The following is an 18098-nucleotide window of genomic DNA, read 5'->3' on the forward strand; positions in this document are numbered from 1 at the left end:
TTAGCTATCCCTCACTAACACTGTTCTTCAAGGCCAATAGAACTAGGGAGGAGGAGGCGCAACATTTTAAATTTTTTTAAAAGGGTAAACTACCAAAATTCATCATAGTGCTTCATTTTCTACCTAAACTTTCTACCTAAACATAGACATTCTAGAAATCCTCTCTTCTCATTTTCAATAGAAAAAAATTCTAACTTCCTTCCCTGGAAAGCAGGGTGACATTTTAAAGTGGAAAAGGTCCTGATTTCATGGAGTGACATTGCCATCTGGTGGTCAGTAGATAATATAGTCATTTAAAGATATCTAAAGCCCCCATCAGGAGTGGGCAACCTGCTGCTTCGAAGCCACGTGTAGCCCTCTGAGTCCTCAAGTGCCTCCCTTTGACTGAATCCAAACCTCACAGAAAAAAATTCCCTAATGAAGGATTTGCTCTGTAAAACTTGGAGTCAGTCAAAAGGCCACACCCACTCGAGGCCGCAGGTTCCTGGAGAATAGCAGAAAAAAAGACCGTGGATGAGTAACTTAACCCCTCTGAGTCTCAATTTACCCAGCTTCAAAATTGGAAAGAACACTTACACCACTAACTTCATGGGGTTACCGTGAGGGTCAAATGGAATAAATACATGTAAAGTATTCTGTAGATAGTAAAGCACTATATAAGTGTAAGATACAATTACCAATTCAATTCACAACTATAGGCATCTGTTGTATTACTCTTCATATTTTCCCCACATAATCTTGGTAAAAATTAAATCAAAGGTCAAATGAGTTAGTCACAAGTGCATCTAAATAATGAAAGAGAATTAGAAAATTAGGTGGCTATATCAAGTGTAGGAGTTAATTACATATTCACTAGATTTTAAATTCCTTCAGGGCAAGAAATGTGACTTATTCACTTTGAATCTCTTGGGAAAAAATGAATAGATGTTTGCTGAATTAAATTTCCAAAAAGCATCCATTCACTTCTCTTCATCATGAAAGACTTTATTAGAGGAAATAGAATTTAGGACCACAGGAGAGAAACAGTTTGGTAATAAATGACTAGAAGTTCATAAGAGACAAGAGGCTGTGTGGCTCGGTAGAAAGAGCCCTGGCTCTGTGATCAAAGAAACTGCATCCAATTCCATGCTCTGCAACTTTCCCACTGAGCAACACTGTGCAATTCATTTCTTTTCTTTGAACTTCAACTTCCTTATCTGTAAAATGGAAGGATTGTACCAGAAAATCTCTGAAATCATAACTCTAATCATTTAGATGATAATTTGTGTAAATTCTATGATCCTAAACAATCAGATGCTGGACTATTTCAGAAGCAGCTGGGTGATATAGAAGATAGAGCACTAAACCTGGATTTATAAAGACCCGAGTTCAAATGTGACCCAGACACTTCCTACCTATGGACCCTGGGCAAGTTATTTAACTTCTGTTGTGTCAGTTTCCTCATCCTCATTATCTGAGGATAATATTAGCAACAACTTCCCAAAGTTATTGAAAGGATAACATTAGATAGTATATCTAATAGAATCAGCTAAATAGAAGTTATAATGCCATGAAATATAAGAACATTAAAACAATTCAAAATACTGAAAAAATAAAAGAATATATAAGGTATCTCATAGCAAAAACAACCTGACCTTGAAATGGTTCAAGAAAAGATTGTTTATGAATCACTGTACTCAAAAGAAAGTCATGGCTCAGAAAAGAACCTATGCACCATTTTTAAGAAATCATAAAAGAAAATTACCCGGGTTTCTTAGAAATAAAGAGCAAAGTAAAAATAGAAGAATATACCAGCTATCTCCTAAAGGAAATCCCAAAATGAAAACTTCCAGGAATATTATAGCCAAAATTCAGAGCTTCCAGGTCAAAGAAAAAGTATTGCAAGCAGTCAGAAAGAAAGAATTAAAGTACTGAGGAGCCACAGTCAATAGCTCCTACTTCTGGTCTTGCATAGCAACTTTAAATTGAAACAAAGAAACAGGAGAAAGATAAAATAGCAAACATAAGGGAGTGAAAGGATAATACATGTGTACCCTCAGAACCCTATCTGGATTGGAGGTCATAGAGCAAATCTAATAAGGCAGAGGGCTTATGAATAGGTTGGGTTTTTTTTTTTAATGTTTTCATGATCTTAATAAAAAGGAAAGGGAGGCAAAAGGAATACACCATGGGTGGAAAAAATGAGAGGAAGGGTGGGAGAAATTCTCACATAGAGTATGCAAGTAGATTATGTAAACAGGAAGAAAGGATAAGGGGAGTGGGAGACACTTGAAACTCACCCTCATCTGAACTGGTCAAAAGAGGGTAAAATACACACATACACACACACAGAGTTGTATACAGAATTTCACTTACAAGGAAACAGGAGGAAAAGGGGGAAAGGGAAAAATGAAATAAGGTGGAAAATAGATTTAAGGAGGGATTAGTCTCAATAAAACAGATCTAACTAAGGTGGGTGAATCATGAGGAAGTTTAAAAGAAAAGATAAAACCTGTGATAGGGCTTTGAGTAAGTAGAGGGACAGGGGAACAGAAGCAGATTGCAATGAACTTGGGTGGGTGAAAGAATGAATCATAGAAACTTTCAATAATTTCATTAAAGATAATGATACAAATTAGACAACATTTTTGTATAAGTTTTAGGGATGAGGCCAAGCACTGCCCGTAGGGGGAATGGCATCATTAAACACTGGTTTCACTAACAATTTAAAGAAAGAGTAGACCGATGAATTGCATATGAAACTTTAAAAATAGAAAACAGCAAATGTGAAGACTCCAAAACACCAAAATAGAAATCCTGAAAATGAAAGAGGAAATCAACAAAAAGGAAATCAAAAACAAACTCTGAATTAGTAATTAAAAATAAACTAGACAGACCATTAGCAAATTTGATATTTTAAAAAGAAAGGAAACTAAATTACCAATATCAAAAATGAAAAAGGTAAATTCACAACCATTGAAAAAGAAGTAAAGGGAGTTATAAGAAATTATTTCCTCATCATAAGCCCATGAAACTGACAGTCTAAATTAAATTAATGGTTATAAAAATAAAAATATACAAACCAAGAGAACAATAGAGAAGTTAAATAGCTCAATTTCAGAAAAAGAAATTTAATAAACCATGAGTTCTCTCCCAGCCAAAATAAACCATAAACATAGGACCCAAAAGATTTACAAGTTAATATTATCAAATATTTAAAAAACAATTAATTTCTATACTACAAAATATTTGAAAAAAAATGAAAAAGGACTCCACCAAATTCCTTCCATGATACAGATATAGTATTCATACATAAATCAGGAAGAGTCAAATAGAGAAAGAAAGCCAGAAGGCAGGGGAGGCTCAACATTAGAAAAACTATCAAGATAATTGACAGTGAAAAGAACAATAAAGCTATATGATATATCAATTGAGGCAGAAAATGTTTTTGATAAGTATAACATCCATTCCGATTTAAAAAACACTTGTAAATAATAAGAATAAATGGATCTTTCTTTAATATGACAAGTATCATATTTATAAAACAAAGATGCAGAATTATGTGTAACGAGGATGAATTTGAAGCCTTTTCAATAAGATCAGGGATAAAGCAAGTCTGTCCACCACCATTATTACTACTTGATATAACACTGGAAATGCTAGCTATAGTGATGACAAGAAAAACGAATTAAGAGAATAAGCATAGGCAAAAATAAAGAAATAGAATGATCACTTTTGAGGACAATATGATGGTTTCTTAGGGAATACTAGAGTCAAGTAAAAAAAAATAATTTAAAATTGATAACCAGAAAATTCGTGGAATACAAAATAAACCCTCATCCTGACTTCTTCTGCTTCTCTTCCCCTATAACTGCAAAAGTGGAAGTACTGAGGACCATTTTGAATTGTTCTTTGTTTCCTGGGGTCCCATAACCAAAGAAAACATCACTAAGTGACCAGTCTACTGAGGCTGAGCCTCTCTGTACTTAACTAGGCTAATTCTAAAAGTAGATGCAATCTGCCATTAGAATTATAATCAAAACCTTCCCAACTTGATAGAACCTGTTAGAGTTTGCACTCCACTAGCATAGCTTTTAGGGACTCAGGGTCACTTTCTGTATTGGTAATTGAGATGGGAATTTTTTACTATTTTCTCTTTTAGAATGCTAAAGTAATCAAGTGCCTTTGATTAAGTCTTACTAGGTGCTAAGCCCCAGGCTCACACCCTTTTGCTGATTAGGTGTGAATCCTTCCAGCCCTAACCAGGTATAAAAACTCAAAGGTTAGCATTTTATCTGAGGCTCTCACTCATTGGAAGAGTGTTGGTGTGGAGACTGGGTAGCCTCTAGAGCCCCCCAGCTTTGAAGAAACACAGATTTTGGTTTGGAGGCTCTCACTCACTGGAAGAGTTGTGTGTGACTCTAGGCAAGCTGTTGTAACTGCCCCCCAACTTTGATAACCCAGATATTGGTTTGTATTTGGTCTGTTTATAATGTATGCTTTTAATTTGTTTGTATTTGCTCTGAAGTTCAGGTTGCTGGCTTTTCCTCCTGAACTAAGCAAATGATATTTGTATGTTGGATTAAAGTGAAATTGTTAACCCCTTAAAGTTACTTTCCTTAGTAAAGCAGATCAAAGAACCTGTGCTGGCAGCTCCTGTATGCTGGTCTTGTTGGGTCTTACACCTCGACAGCTGCTGCTAGCCGAATTGTTGTTACACCTTCAAGACACAATGAGGCTCTGGAATAAGACTTTGTAGACTCATACAAATATAAATCTATTTTTACTGACAAAAAATACATTCTCCATGATAATTCAAGTTTCATGGGTTACAGTGAAGGCTCAAAGCCTCTAAGTTAATAAGAAATTATTTAACACCTACTATGTGTCAGGTATTGTACTAAAGCACCGGGAATAAAAAAAAAGGCAAAAACCATCTCTACCCACAAGAAGCTTACAATCTAAAAGGGGAGAGAATATGCAAAAAAAAACTATATACAAACAAGATATATAGAAGATAAGTGGGAGATAACCTCAAGATGAAGGCATAAGCATCAAAGGAAACAGGAAAGGCTTCTTGTAGAAGGTGGGATTTTAACTGAGACTTGAAGGAAGTCAGGGAAGTTAGTAGGCAGAAGTGAAAATGAAGAGAATTCCTAGCATGAGAATATTTAGTCAATGAAAATTCACAGAATCAGGAGATGGAGAGTCAAGGAAGGAGGCCTAGTGTCACTGGATCCTGTGGACAATAATACATCTTCATGGTGTTGTGAGGAACAAATCAGACAATGTATGTAAAAATTTTGCAAACCTAAAACACTATATAGATGCTAATTATCATCCATTATTATTGTTAGCTAATGATGAAGAAAAATAGAAAATAGCAACAACTCTTTGTCAACCAATATAAGAGGTTGTTATACAAAACATTTTTTTTCCAACTTGCTTTTGCTTTACTTGGTTTTTGGTTTATTCCCATGAAGTAAAATGCAAACTTAAAATTGTTTTGAAGTTATATATGGAATAAAATATTGTGAAACCAGAGTATACTTTCTCATTAAAGAATATACTCATTTTCATTAAATATTGAGAAGTACATTAATTCTGCTGATGTAACCCAGATAAGGTCTGAGGAGGACAAAGTATAATGGGACCATCATCTCCCTACTCCTGAAAGCCATGTCACTCTTAATGCAGACCAAGATTCCCTTAGCTGTCAGAATTTGCACTCCACTAGCATATTTTTTCAGAACAAGTACTGTCTATCTGTGCCCCTCCCCCCAATTTGGTACTGGGGATGTTTATTTTTCTGTCCAAATGCAAGACTTCACATTTATCCCTATTTCATTTCATAATATATAATTGAGTCCAGTGTCTGTCAAGATCCTTTTGGATTCAGTGTGTTAAGTGCTCATACCAGCTTTGTGTCATTTGTAAATCTGATGAGTATACCTCATTATATGTCACTTATAAAATTGTTAAATCACACAAGACCAAGCATAGATCCCTGGAAGACTGCCCTGGTGTCCTTGTGCCACAGTGAGTTCAACCATTCAAGCCATTCTGAAGCCATTTGAATCCATCCATTATGATCTATTCAATATCTTTCCATCTTCATAAGAACAGTATGAGAGACTCTCAAAAACTTGGCTAAAATCAAGGTAAACTATATCCACAATATTCCCTTCATCTAATACTTCATTAATCCTGTCTAAAAGGGAAATCATGTTGGTCAACTCAACAAGTATTAAGAGCTTACTGTGCTAAATTCTGGGAATACAAATAAAAAGAAAAGAAATACAGCCCCTGTACTCAAGGTGCTTACATTTTATGATGAAAAATAACGTAAAAGAAACTGAAGGTTGGGAAAGAAAAAGGTATGGTGTGGTAGAGAAAGTATGGAGAGGCAAGAATAGAATCTGGAGAAAATAGAGACATGGAGGGCCTGGACACTTTCCTTAAAATGGAAATTCTGTCGTGTTGCTTTATTTATATTTCCAGACTTAGCACAGTCCCGGGTACATAGTAAGAGTTTAATAATGGTTCAGGTAACCCGGGGCAGGGAATTATCAGCTGTTGCTACTCTTCTTCCCATGCCTCTTCATGGATCATCTCTTATCTGATAGTTTCAACTGATCTAATTTACTGTTCTTGGGAGAACAAGCAACTTCCTCCTCAGAGCATGCAGTTCTCTTTTCTTTAGAAAGAACCTCAAATTTGCTTTTAAACTCCAATTTGATCCAATGACACTGGATGTTCCATGAAAAAGACACTCTATCTCTTAGCTCTGAGCATTTTCTCAGGCTTTCCCCCATGTCTGGAAAGCTCTCTCCTCAGCTCTGACTATTGACTCCCCTGGATTTCTTGAAGTCCCAATTAAAATTCCATCTTTTAATGGAAGTCTTCCCTGACCTCTCATAATTATAGTGACTACCCTTTGTTAATAATTTCCCATTTATCCTATAAATAGCTTTCTTTGTACATATTTCTTTGCATGTTGCTTCACCCATTCTATTATACGCTGTTTGAGGACAGGGACTGTCTTTTGCCTCTTTTTGTATCTCTAGGGCTTAGCGCAGTACCTGGCATTTAATAAATAGTGATTGATTGATTGTGCAAGTGCTCTTATCCTTTTCTTTCTCTTCTGTTTAGCACTATTCTTTATCACACAGACACAGGTCAAGCAAGTCTCCCTTCCTTCACCTTAGCACTCTTTTGTCCCTTGCTTTTTTTTTTCTTTAGGAATCCTTCATCTTATCTAACAATTGGGAATATGAAAAGGCCACCTTCAAATCTCTTCACCTACTCCTCCAGGAAAAGACCAGCTGACACTTCAAACAGAAATACCATTCACTTGACTGTGACAGAAATATAAATATCACATGCTTGATGAAAGTTACTATACAATTTCCTTGCTACATAAATGGTTGAGATATTCACCCTTATTTCTTATAACTACTTTTAAGTGTTTATACCTCAACCCCAAGCACCTATCCATTTATAAATTTTTTTTAAGTTAAAAGTTTTTAAATCCACTTAATCAATTTACCTAACCCTCCACTAGGCACAATGAATAGAAAACTAGGTCTGGAGTCAGAAAGACTCACCTTGCTGAGTTCAAGTCTGACCTCAGATACTTACTAATTGAGCAAGTCACTTAACCCTGTTTTCCTCAATTTCCCCATCTGTACAATGAGCTAGAGAAGGAAGTGGCTAATCACTGCAGTATCTTTGCCAAGAAAACCCCATGTGGAGTTGCAAAGAGTCAGACATTACTGAAAACCACTGAAAAAAAATACGCTTCATGTACCTTTTCTTTTCTTTTCATGCTTTGCCAACTACTTTCTCCTTACCTGTCTGTAGTCTATCTTTTCAAATTCTACTCCTCAGTCCTCCTTTATGGTCCTTTATCTTTTTTATGTCTTCCTCATTATACTTGGTATTTCTTCTCTTATAACCTGGAAGGAGAATATGGACTAGTATCTAGGCATAAAGTTTTTATCCTTCAGAATTTCTTCAATTTCTCCCAAATTTTGCAAAAATGTCTCTTCCAAAAATCCAACATCTAACCTATTTCACTAGTTTAAAGTCCTGTAACTCATCTACATGATTCCCTTATTAATATTCAGCTCAAATTGTCTCTTCTCTTGTTTCTTCTCCCACGACATTGCTCAAGGAAAGAACACTGGCCTAGTAGTCAAATGATCTGAGTTCTCAGATTTCCTAATCTACAGATTACATTCTTGTCCTACCAACATCACAGAGTTATGATGGTCAAGAGTATAATGTAGGTCATAGGATCATAGAGCCAGAGCTGGCAGGAACCTCAGATGCCATTTTCTACAGACCCTGGTGAAAATGCTCTTAAAACTATCAAGCTTTACATAAATATAGGATAAAAATAAACATACAGATTTGGGTTAGTAATAATAATAACTCACACTATTTTATTATATTATTTTAAGACTTTCCAAACCATTTCCTAACCATAAGGTTATCAAGCTCTATATAAATATGGGATAAAAATAGACAGACAGATTTAGGTTAATAATAATAACAATAATAACTCACATTACTTTAAAACTTTCCAAGCCCTTTCCTAATCACAATCTTGTGAGGTAGGTAGTGAAAGTTTTATCAACTCAATTTTATGGATGAAGAAATTGAAACTTAAAGAGAAGGAATGACTTACCTAACATGATCCCAGGTCTCAGTGCTCTTCCTACTTTGCTACAATATGCCACTGCTCTATTTTGTTTGTATTTTTCCTTATGTAGCTTAAAATCGTAGAACTTGAGAGCTAGAAAGTGGCTTAGGGAATATATTAGATATGCTAGCTTAGAGTAGAATGCTTAGAGTAGAGTGTTTCTTATAAGGAAACAATCCTAGAGATGTCGTGAAGGGCCTTATTTATCTGGCCATAGAGTTTATATTTTGCCTTTTATGTAATAGGGAGCTACTGAAGGCTCTTGAGCAGAGGAGTGACATGGTCATATACAGACAGAGGAAGGCAGAGATGAAGCATAGGACCTCTGGCTTTATACTCCAAGGTCTTGAGTTCAAATCCCATTTCTGCCTTTTGCTACGTATGTGATTGGAGAAAGTCACTTGTCTCAGTCTCAGATTCCCAAGCTGCAAAATTACAGGATTGAACCAGATGATCTTCAATGTCCCTTTCAGCTTGAAGCCCAGAATCCCAAGAATATTTTAGCACGATTAATTGGAGAGGGGAGAGTCTGGAAGCAAGGAGAAAAATGTGAAGGTTATTGAAAGGCATTATAGAAAGAACACTGGCTTTTCTTTTCTCTTGGCCCAGACAGCGGCAGCATGGGTAAGTGCCGTGGTCTTCGTACTGCTAGAAAACTCCAAAGCCACAGGAGAGACCAAAAGTGGCATGACAAACAATACAAGAAAGCTCATTTGGGCACTGCCTTGAAGGCCAACCCATTTGGAGGAGCATCTCATGCCAAAGGGATTGTCTTGGAAAAAGTTGGTGTGGAAGCCAAGCAGCCCAATTCTGCCATCAGGAAGTGTGTGAGAGTCCAGCTGATCAAGAATGGCAAAAAAACATCACTGCCTTGTTTTCAATGATGGCTGCTTGAACTTTATTGAGGAAAATGATGAAGTTTTGGTTGCTGGATTTGGTTGAAAAGGTCATGCTGTTGCTGATATTCCTGGAGTCCAATTCAAGATTGTAAAAGTTGCAAATATTTCTCTTCTGGCCTTGTACAAAGGCAAGAAGGAAAGACCAAGATCATAAAAATTGTGTGATGTCTTTGTCACAGTAAAAAAATTTTCACGTAAAGTACACTGGACTTGAAATCAGGAAAGACTAAGGTTACAATCCCAGCTCTGACACTTATTGTGTAACTCTGGGGAAGTCATTTAACTTCTCTCAATCTCAGTGTCCTCATCTTTAAAATGGAGGTGATACTTAAAAAATACTTTAGATTGCTATAGGGAAAGTATATGGCATATCTTAATTTATAAAAGAGTTATCATTATTACATTTGTCTAAGTAAGAGATTATAAAGATTCAAACTGGGGTAGCAGTTGTGTGAATGGAAAGACCTTGGCCACTAATTGAATATTGCTAATAAACATACCAAATATCTGAGCAGCTAGGTGATGCAGTGGATAGAGGACAAGGCCTAAAATAAGGAAGACCCATCTTTCTGAGTTCAAATCTGGCCTCAGACTGTGTGACCTTTAAGTGCAATAATAGTGTCAAATCATTTAACCCTGTTTGCCACAATTTGTCATCTGTAAAATGAGCTAGAGAAAGAAATGGCAAACCACTACACTGTCTTTACCGAGAAAGCCCTGACTCACAAAGAGTTGGACATGACTGGAATGACTGAACAGCAACAAACACCAAATTTATTTAGGACAACCATTCTTTCCATTTAGGGAAGTTGTTTTGTCTTCTTTTGCTTTTTACAATGCGCAATAAGACTCTTGGTGGGCTGAATCCTGCTAAATAAGCACGGCTAAACCCCATTAAACATAACAGACACCAACATAGTAAAAAGACAGCCCCAAAATATTCCTCGCTGTATGATAAGACAACAGTATTGTACCATGAAAAGAGAATATTCTTGAATGATAAATCTCAAGGTAATGGGAGAATCTCTCATATCAGGGCTCATCTATAGGTTAGTGGCAAAATACCAAACCTAAGCTTAAGCTGAAAATAATTATTACTACTTGATCTGAGGTTATAAAAGAGTAAGGAGAGAAAAGAAGAGGAAGGAATGCACTAAGTCAATGTTATTGATTTACACTCTAAAAGAAATGCCAGGACTATTATTTGGATGTCAAAATAGCTCCAGGAAGAGTAGAAGGCATTTTGATCATTTGAAACCAAATACCTGCTTTCTTTGAGATGGAGCTTTCAGATATACAGCCTTCTTAAATACCATTGTGATCCACTAAGTGAGTCACATTTCTCCTTCTAAGGTTATGCCATGTTAAATTATATGCAATTTCAAAAAGAACAAGATGTTGTCCTTCTTCGAATCTGCTACTCTTAAAAGCATGTTTTGACTAATGTTAATTCATAGCCCAAGGAGATTTGGAGAAAGGAAAGCTCCTTCAAAAGGCAAGTAATAAGAGTAACTAAGAATTCAGATCTATTCTTAAATGGCAAATAACATTATTTTGGTAATGGAAATAGATATGCACATAGCTACGGGTAATGTGTACTATTTAAAGTGTTTAGTAGTAGACACTTCAGTCCTGAGGAGAGGAGAGAGACAAGAGTCCCAGCTCCATGCAGATGAGGACTGAGAGACAGATGAGGAGAAAGACAGAGAGAGAGAGAGAGAGAGAGAGAGAGAGAGAGAGAGAGAGAGAGAGAGAGATGCAGACCAGGGGTCCAACTAATAACTATTGAACTATTAATACTAATAATAAGCTTACGTACCTCACAAGTACATTGTGAGGATTTAGTCAATGCTTACAAAGCATATGGAAGGAAGCAAAGTGATAAGTTATTGTGAAAGTGCAAACAGAAATCTTTTGGAAGTTTTTATGGTCATAGAGTACTATTTTCATTCAGCTCAAGGCTTTTTCATAATCTCACCCTATTGTTATTTTAATAATGATTTTCATTTTTAGACAGCTATCACTGTGTCTATATTGATCTTTAATAGAGAGGCAGAATAGTATAGTGGTTAGAGTGCCAGTCTTGGAATCCAGATGCCATGGGTTTAAATCTTGCCACTGATGCATGATATTTGTGTGACCATGGGTGAGTCATTGAATCTTTCGCTGCCCCTAGACAACTCTCTAAGACTTTAAGCTAATGACTATTTAATAATCTAATTAATAAAGGGAATTTCCATACTGGGAGTTTTCTACATTGATGAAGCCAGAGATTTAGGCCAAGATGATGATGATGATGATGATGACGATGATGACGATGATGAAGAACAATAACAAAAATTCAGTTTGTGTTAAATACCTAAATACTCTTCTCTTGCAATTGAAGAAATTCAAGTTAATCAACAAGACTTCAGAAAATCACAGAATCTCAGAACTAGAAGAAATAGAAGCTTTCTATTCCAATCCCTTTTTGAAGAAGAAAACATTTTGCATCAGTCTTGAGAAATGGTCATTGAGCTTCTGTTTTAAATCTCCAGTGATTCAGATCCACTAATTTCTGAGACAGTCCAGTCCTACTTTCAATTGCTAAAATTGTTTTTTGAAAAAGTTTTTCCTTACATTGATGTAAGGGTAGGGTCCTAACCACCCCCACTTTATATTTAATACCTTAACTAGATAAAAACATGGCTTGATTGAATCAATCAGAATTTAATTTGAATAGGGCCAGTATACCTCCTTGAATCATAAATTAATCACAAAGTAATTTGTATTAAACAAAGGAGCTATCTCAGACTCAGAGAGAAAGATACTCAGTTTCTAGATTTAAGAGATTGGAACAAATATGGCATTTCTAATGCATCTTTGAGGAGCAAAAAGGGAAAGACAGAAAGGAGCAAAAAGGGAAGACTGAACTCTGGCAGAGAAGAGAGATATCAAAGATACTCATAACTACAGGTATCTTGGAGTACAATATTGAGGATAAGGGAAATCCCAAGAAAGGATTAGTTCTTTCTCCAACTGCCCTCCCAAAGCCTATCTGCCACCTACACCATGACCTAATCTTCTCTTTCATCACCCAAATGTTTCTAATAGACTAAAATTTGCCTCAACTACAAAAATCCAGAGATTAACAAGAGAGAATTATAAATGTAAGGTTAGGCAGAGAGTCCAAACTCTGCCTAGGTGTTAAGTGTCCTCTGAAACCCTCCATTTAAAGGTTCCCAGGCCACCATCTCTTAATTTCATACCAGTCTGAACTCCTTTGAACTGAACATCATCATGCCTCCCCTTTAGGTACCTTCTACCTTCTCCTCCTCCATTTTTTCAGCTTCCTTTTGTGTGTAGCATAGTGCTTAGAACACAATAGGCGCTTAATAAATATCTATTGACTGACTGACAGACAGACCTAGATTTAAATTCAGACTCTGAAATTTATCACATGTGACCTGAGACAAATCATTTAAGTTCTCTGGGCCTCATTTTTCTTATCTATAAGATGAAAAGGTCAGACTAGATGACCTAAATCTAGGATCCTATGATCTATGCCTTACATAAGTGTGGTTAGGAGCTTCAAAGCACATTTGAACAGTTTCCTTGACTGATTCTGGCCGACCATACATAATAGCTTAGCATTTAGGTACTTTGAAATGATGAAGTCCCTGGACACTTCTGGTTGGCCATTTGTGATTCAGTGTGGAAGAGTGCTTTGGGGGAGATAAAACAATCCCCTTATTGTCCAACTGGGAGGAAGAGCTGACAACTCAGAAGACTATAAAAGGGAGCAACCCTTGCACAGTTATCTCTTCTTTCCCACATGCAGAGCACAGCAATAGCCTTCAAGCCCCCTCCAGTGAGGGGTGACAGAAGGGCAACTCTCTTTTCCTCACTCCAGCTCCCATGAAGCCATGAACACATGGCTGCTAGCATGCTTATTGTGCCACTGTAAGCCTGAGATTAGGTCTCAGAGCTCTAGCTGCCTATTCTGTTTTGTGGTTTTTTCCAAACATAGATCTTGTCCAGGCTTGAAAGCACCCTTGTGAATTCAAGAAGTATGGAGGTCATAGGTTCCCTGTTTGGAACCTGGAAGCAGTAGGATTTCTGCTTTAGAGACTATATACCTGTCATGCGAGGGATTCAACCCCTGGGCTGCATGGTAAGAAGACATGAATTTTGAGGGAGACAGTGTAGAGGTAAGGTGAAATATTATAATGCCTATTCAACAGTCCCATACACTATTTTATGTTGCAATGTTAAAATCCCAATCTCCTAGCAGTTAGTAGTGCAACTTAAGTTTCTGTCAATGCTCTCTGAGTATTACATTGTTCTAAGTTGTTCAATAAATGTAAACTGATGAGAAGCTTTTGTGTTTAGAACATGTGTATCTGTCCCATACATGATTCATATTGCATATTGAATATCTTTCTATTCTCCTACACACTTTGTAGAAATCCTAGACATAAACCAAAACCTTGTTTAAAAAAAATTTTTTCTTCAAGTGCTGGGGTTGGGAACATAATGAGCTGCAATGCATAAGAAAATGATTCTGAATCCTCTTATAAGTGGTCAGTCTCTTACAGAATTGAGACCAGTATGATGTTGTATGGGGGTTTCGTATTGAGAGAACTCAGAGAGATGGAGAGAATCCAGCGCTCCACCTCCTGGGCTAAGAAGCAGTTACTCTTGTTAGATGTCATTGTTTAAAGTGTTGAACAGAACAGGACCAAGGACAGATCCCTGAGACAGACATGTTTGAATTGACCTATCAATGACAGCTCTTTTGGACTAGATATTCAATGAGTTCTAAACACAACTAATTTACTATTATCTACTCAATATCTCTGCAGCCTGTCTATAAGTGTAGCATGATAGACTTTAACAAATGCTTTACTAAATCCAAGTATACTGTCTCTGAGGCGGTCACTTGATCTGATAACACTGTCAATCTAGCATTTCTTGGTCTTGCTGAACCCATGGTGGCTTTTAGTGATTACTTTTTTCGTTTTCTAAAGGCTCACAACCATCTATTTTTTTTTAAATGTAGCCAGTTATGGGATATTTCTCCCTTTCTCCTCCTTTTTTTACATTTGGCTAACCAGAGAAGGTAAACTGTTTCCATCCTAGAGAGTATGAATTGTGATATAGTAGAGTTGATAACTGGGGGGGGGGAGGGGACTGAAAAGGCAGAGAGGAAAAGGGCATGTGCACAAAGAATGCTGTGAGACATGAAGGGAGAAATTTAACAAACCTATTTTCCTTATCTTCCACCAAGAAATAGCCTCAAAATATTGGAGGAGTCTATAAACATTTGTCCTGGCTGGACTCAGAAACTAGAGATTAAGTGGCCCTCCTAGGAAGTCAAAACAGAAGGTACGAAGAAGAGGAGAAAGGGAAAGGAATGCCACCCACACTCCTCCCCTCCCAATTTGAGTATACCAGAGAAATTGCTCAGGAGAAAACTTCCAGCAGATACCTCACACTTGGGAGATTAAGTATTTTTATGACTCTGAGACTCAGAGTTGGTCAGTCTATTATATATTTTAGATCCTTCTTTTCAATAAAATTTACTACAGTAACGTTATGAACCTTCCACAAAATAACATCCTGCTTTCAAGTTGAAAGTGAGTTTATGAATACTTTAGAGAGACTATGCAGATGTACCTGGGGGACTTTGGGGACCATGATGCAAGAAAGTAAGAAAATCCCCAAAGTGTTTATGGGCCCTTTATGCCTCTGACAAATGGGTTATAAACACATTATAGAATTTTATTAGGAATTGAAGCTAAGTTAATAGACTCCATTTCTATTTCCCTTTTTGAAAAAGACATTTTCCCATCTCCCAGCCTGCCTCCCTATTTTTTCACTACTCTACAAATATAGTTCAACTAAGCCTGGTAATTCAGCCACATGGAGAGTAGAGTGGTGCTCTGTTAATATCATGGTTTTACTTGTCCTAGTTTTCAATGCCCTTTTTAACCACTTTTGTTCCATCTTTCCAAGACTAAAGATAATCCCTGATAAAGAAAGAGAGTAAAATAAGTAGTTCTTCCTTCTGTCATAAGCTATCATCCTATCCATCCTGAACACCATAATCCCTTCTTTGATGTTTCTCTTGCCCATAAAAAGGTAAAAGAGCCCTTTTCTGCCATTGTTAGCATTCGTCATTGGCTTCAGATTATTCTGAGCTTTAAGATTTATATTCCTTACATAGACCTTATATTCTTTACAGAGGATTGTGTCATTCTTTTATATTCATCTGCTATTACCTGTCCTTGGTTTATCTTCTATTTGTGAATTATGATACAAATAGATCAATGAATTAATGGATGCATTCATATTAGTCTATTGAAAAAGATCTAACTTTTCTTCCTTGTTGTAAACATTTGTACTTGTGCCTTTAGAATTTTTTGGAGGCAAGCATGGTTAAATGACTTGTTCAGGGTCACACAGCTAGTAAGTGTCTGTGGTCAGATTTTAACTCAGGTTGTCCTGACTCCAGGGCCAGTCCTCTATCCACTGTGCCACCTAGCTTCCAATGCCTCTAGAATTCCAACTTCAAAAGATTCTGTCTCTCAGGCAGATTTCCAAAGTAAAATTTCAGGACATAAATCCTACCTATTCTTTCTGTGATACATATGAAATTCCCTCTCCAAGTCTAAGATGTATGTCAGACTATGCTTCCCATTCTTCTCTATCATGAATTCTAAGATAGAATCATTACTGTTTCCCAAGGTTCCCATGATTTCTGTTATAGAATTCTTTATTGGTGCAGAATAGCAGCTCTCATTATCATTTCCTCCATCTCTTAATGAACAAAATTGTTGCTTCCCAACCCTTCCTTTATCATGGCCTTCCAAGATCAAGAGTAACAAAGAAGAAGCTCAAATTTGCCTACACACTTCTTTCAGTCTACATAGCTTCATGCAGTAGCCATGGGGAATGTGTATGCTATACAACTATAGCTTAAATTCGACTTTTTTCTAGGAAAATAGGACTTCATATTCAATAAGGTACACTCTTCATTTTTCTCATCCAATTGATGCTTATAGTCTTACCTTTTCCCTACTCTTTTACCTAAATGTCACTGAAATATCAGTCCCAGATATCTCACCTTCTATTGTTGACCCTTAATATAAAACCATTGGCATTGGAGGTGGGGATGAGTTCCTCTATCACTTTCCCCATTAAAGCATTTAACTTACCAATTCTGGTAACATGGGGAAGTTCAGGTGGGGAGGGGTACTGCTTTCAGCAATGTATGACTCATGTGGATGATACTGTTGTTGGCTATTGATCCAGAAGGGCTGATGATTCAGTGAACCCATTAAAAGAAGAAACAAGTCTCTGACTTGAGATAAGCATTACAGGTGACAAGATGTGATTCCAATGAGAGATGGAGGATAGTCCTTCTGTACCCCAACTTAATGGCAACTTCATGTCAATTCCTCATGTGGTATGTGGGTTCAAGCAGTAAGACTTCTACAAGGACATTCTAGCTTCCTTACTTCAGATTTTTTTGCATATAGATAATACTATGAGTTTCAAAATGTCTGCAGCAGTGGCAACATATATCAGAAGGATTTCATTTGCAGCAGCAGGAGCAAGGGAAGAGTGAACAGCAAAGTGAGAGAAGCCACAAGAAAGAAAACTATCCAGCTTGGCCATTTCACAGGAAAGCTGGTGCCAAGAGTCAGTAAAATAATGCCAAACAAAGTGAAATGTAAAATGGCTAATTAGAAGCTTTTCAAGCTGTTCTATGTTTTGATAAAGCTTAAATACCAGCCTTCCAGCAGATTGTAACTGCAGTTTTAAGCTACTCAATCATACTTAAATCGTTCTGTTAATTCATATTGTGATTCTTCCAGGTATAACATTACTTTTGTGTGGGAATAAGCAACCTGTCTCCTATCTAATTCACATGTACTCACATTGTTTCAGAGGGAAACTCTAGATTAATATTAGAAAAGTTGTCTCCTGGAAGCCAGGGTAGAGCTTTGCTAAGTCAAAGAATGAGAAAACGGGGAAGTTTCCTGAATTAGAAATTAGAATGAACTTGGAGGTCCCAGCCAAAGACTGCCTCTATATTTAGCTAATAAAAAACCTACAGTGCTTCCATACTGCTTTCTTAGCAGTGACAAAAGCTTATGAATGCTCTGGTTACCTAAATGTGGTCACTTCTGGTTTGGAATTCCTGTGGTTTGAGAACATAAAAAAATGAACAAAAAGAGTTAAATTACTCCCAGTTATTATGGTGACTTAAAAGGTTTAGAGGAACCAAACCCTCCCACACATACCACAGAAAATACCTGAACAGGATTCCAGATAGATCAAAGATAAATAAAACCTAACAGAAATAGAAGGAAACTCCTTCATCAAGTCCAGAACTACACACACACACACACACACACACACACACACACACACACACACAATAGCCAGAGGGAATTTCAAAGATTTCAAAGAAAGAATAGGTAGGATCTTATGGTCCAAAATTCTACATGGGAAATCACCCCAAG

General features: G+C 36.8%; 1 pseudogene; it reads left to right on the top strand.

Moving 5' to 3' along the window:
- The first annotated feature begins 9306 nt into the window (after positions 1-9306).
- LOC118839391 lies at positions 9307-9740 on the top strand (annotated as a pseudogene).
- The last annotated feature ends 8358 nt before the right edge of the window (positions 9741-18098 follow it).

This window comes from Trichosurus vulpecula, chromosome 2, assembly GCF_011100635.1.
Source record: "Trichosurus vulpecula isolate mTriVul1 chromosome 2, mTriVul1.pri, whole genome shotgun sequence".
NCBI lineage: Eukaryota > Metazoa > Chordata > Mammalia > Diprotodontia > Phalangeridae > Trichosurus > Trichosurus vulpecula.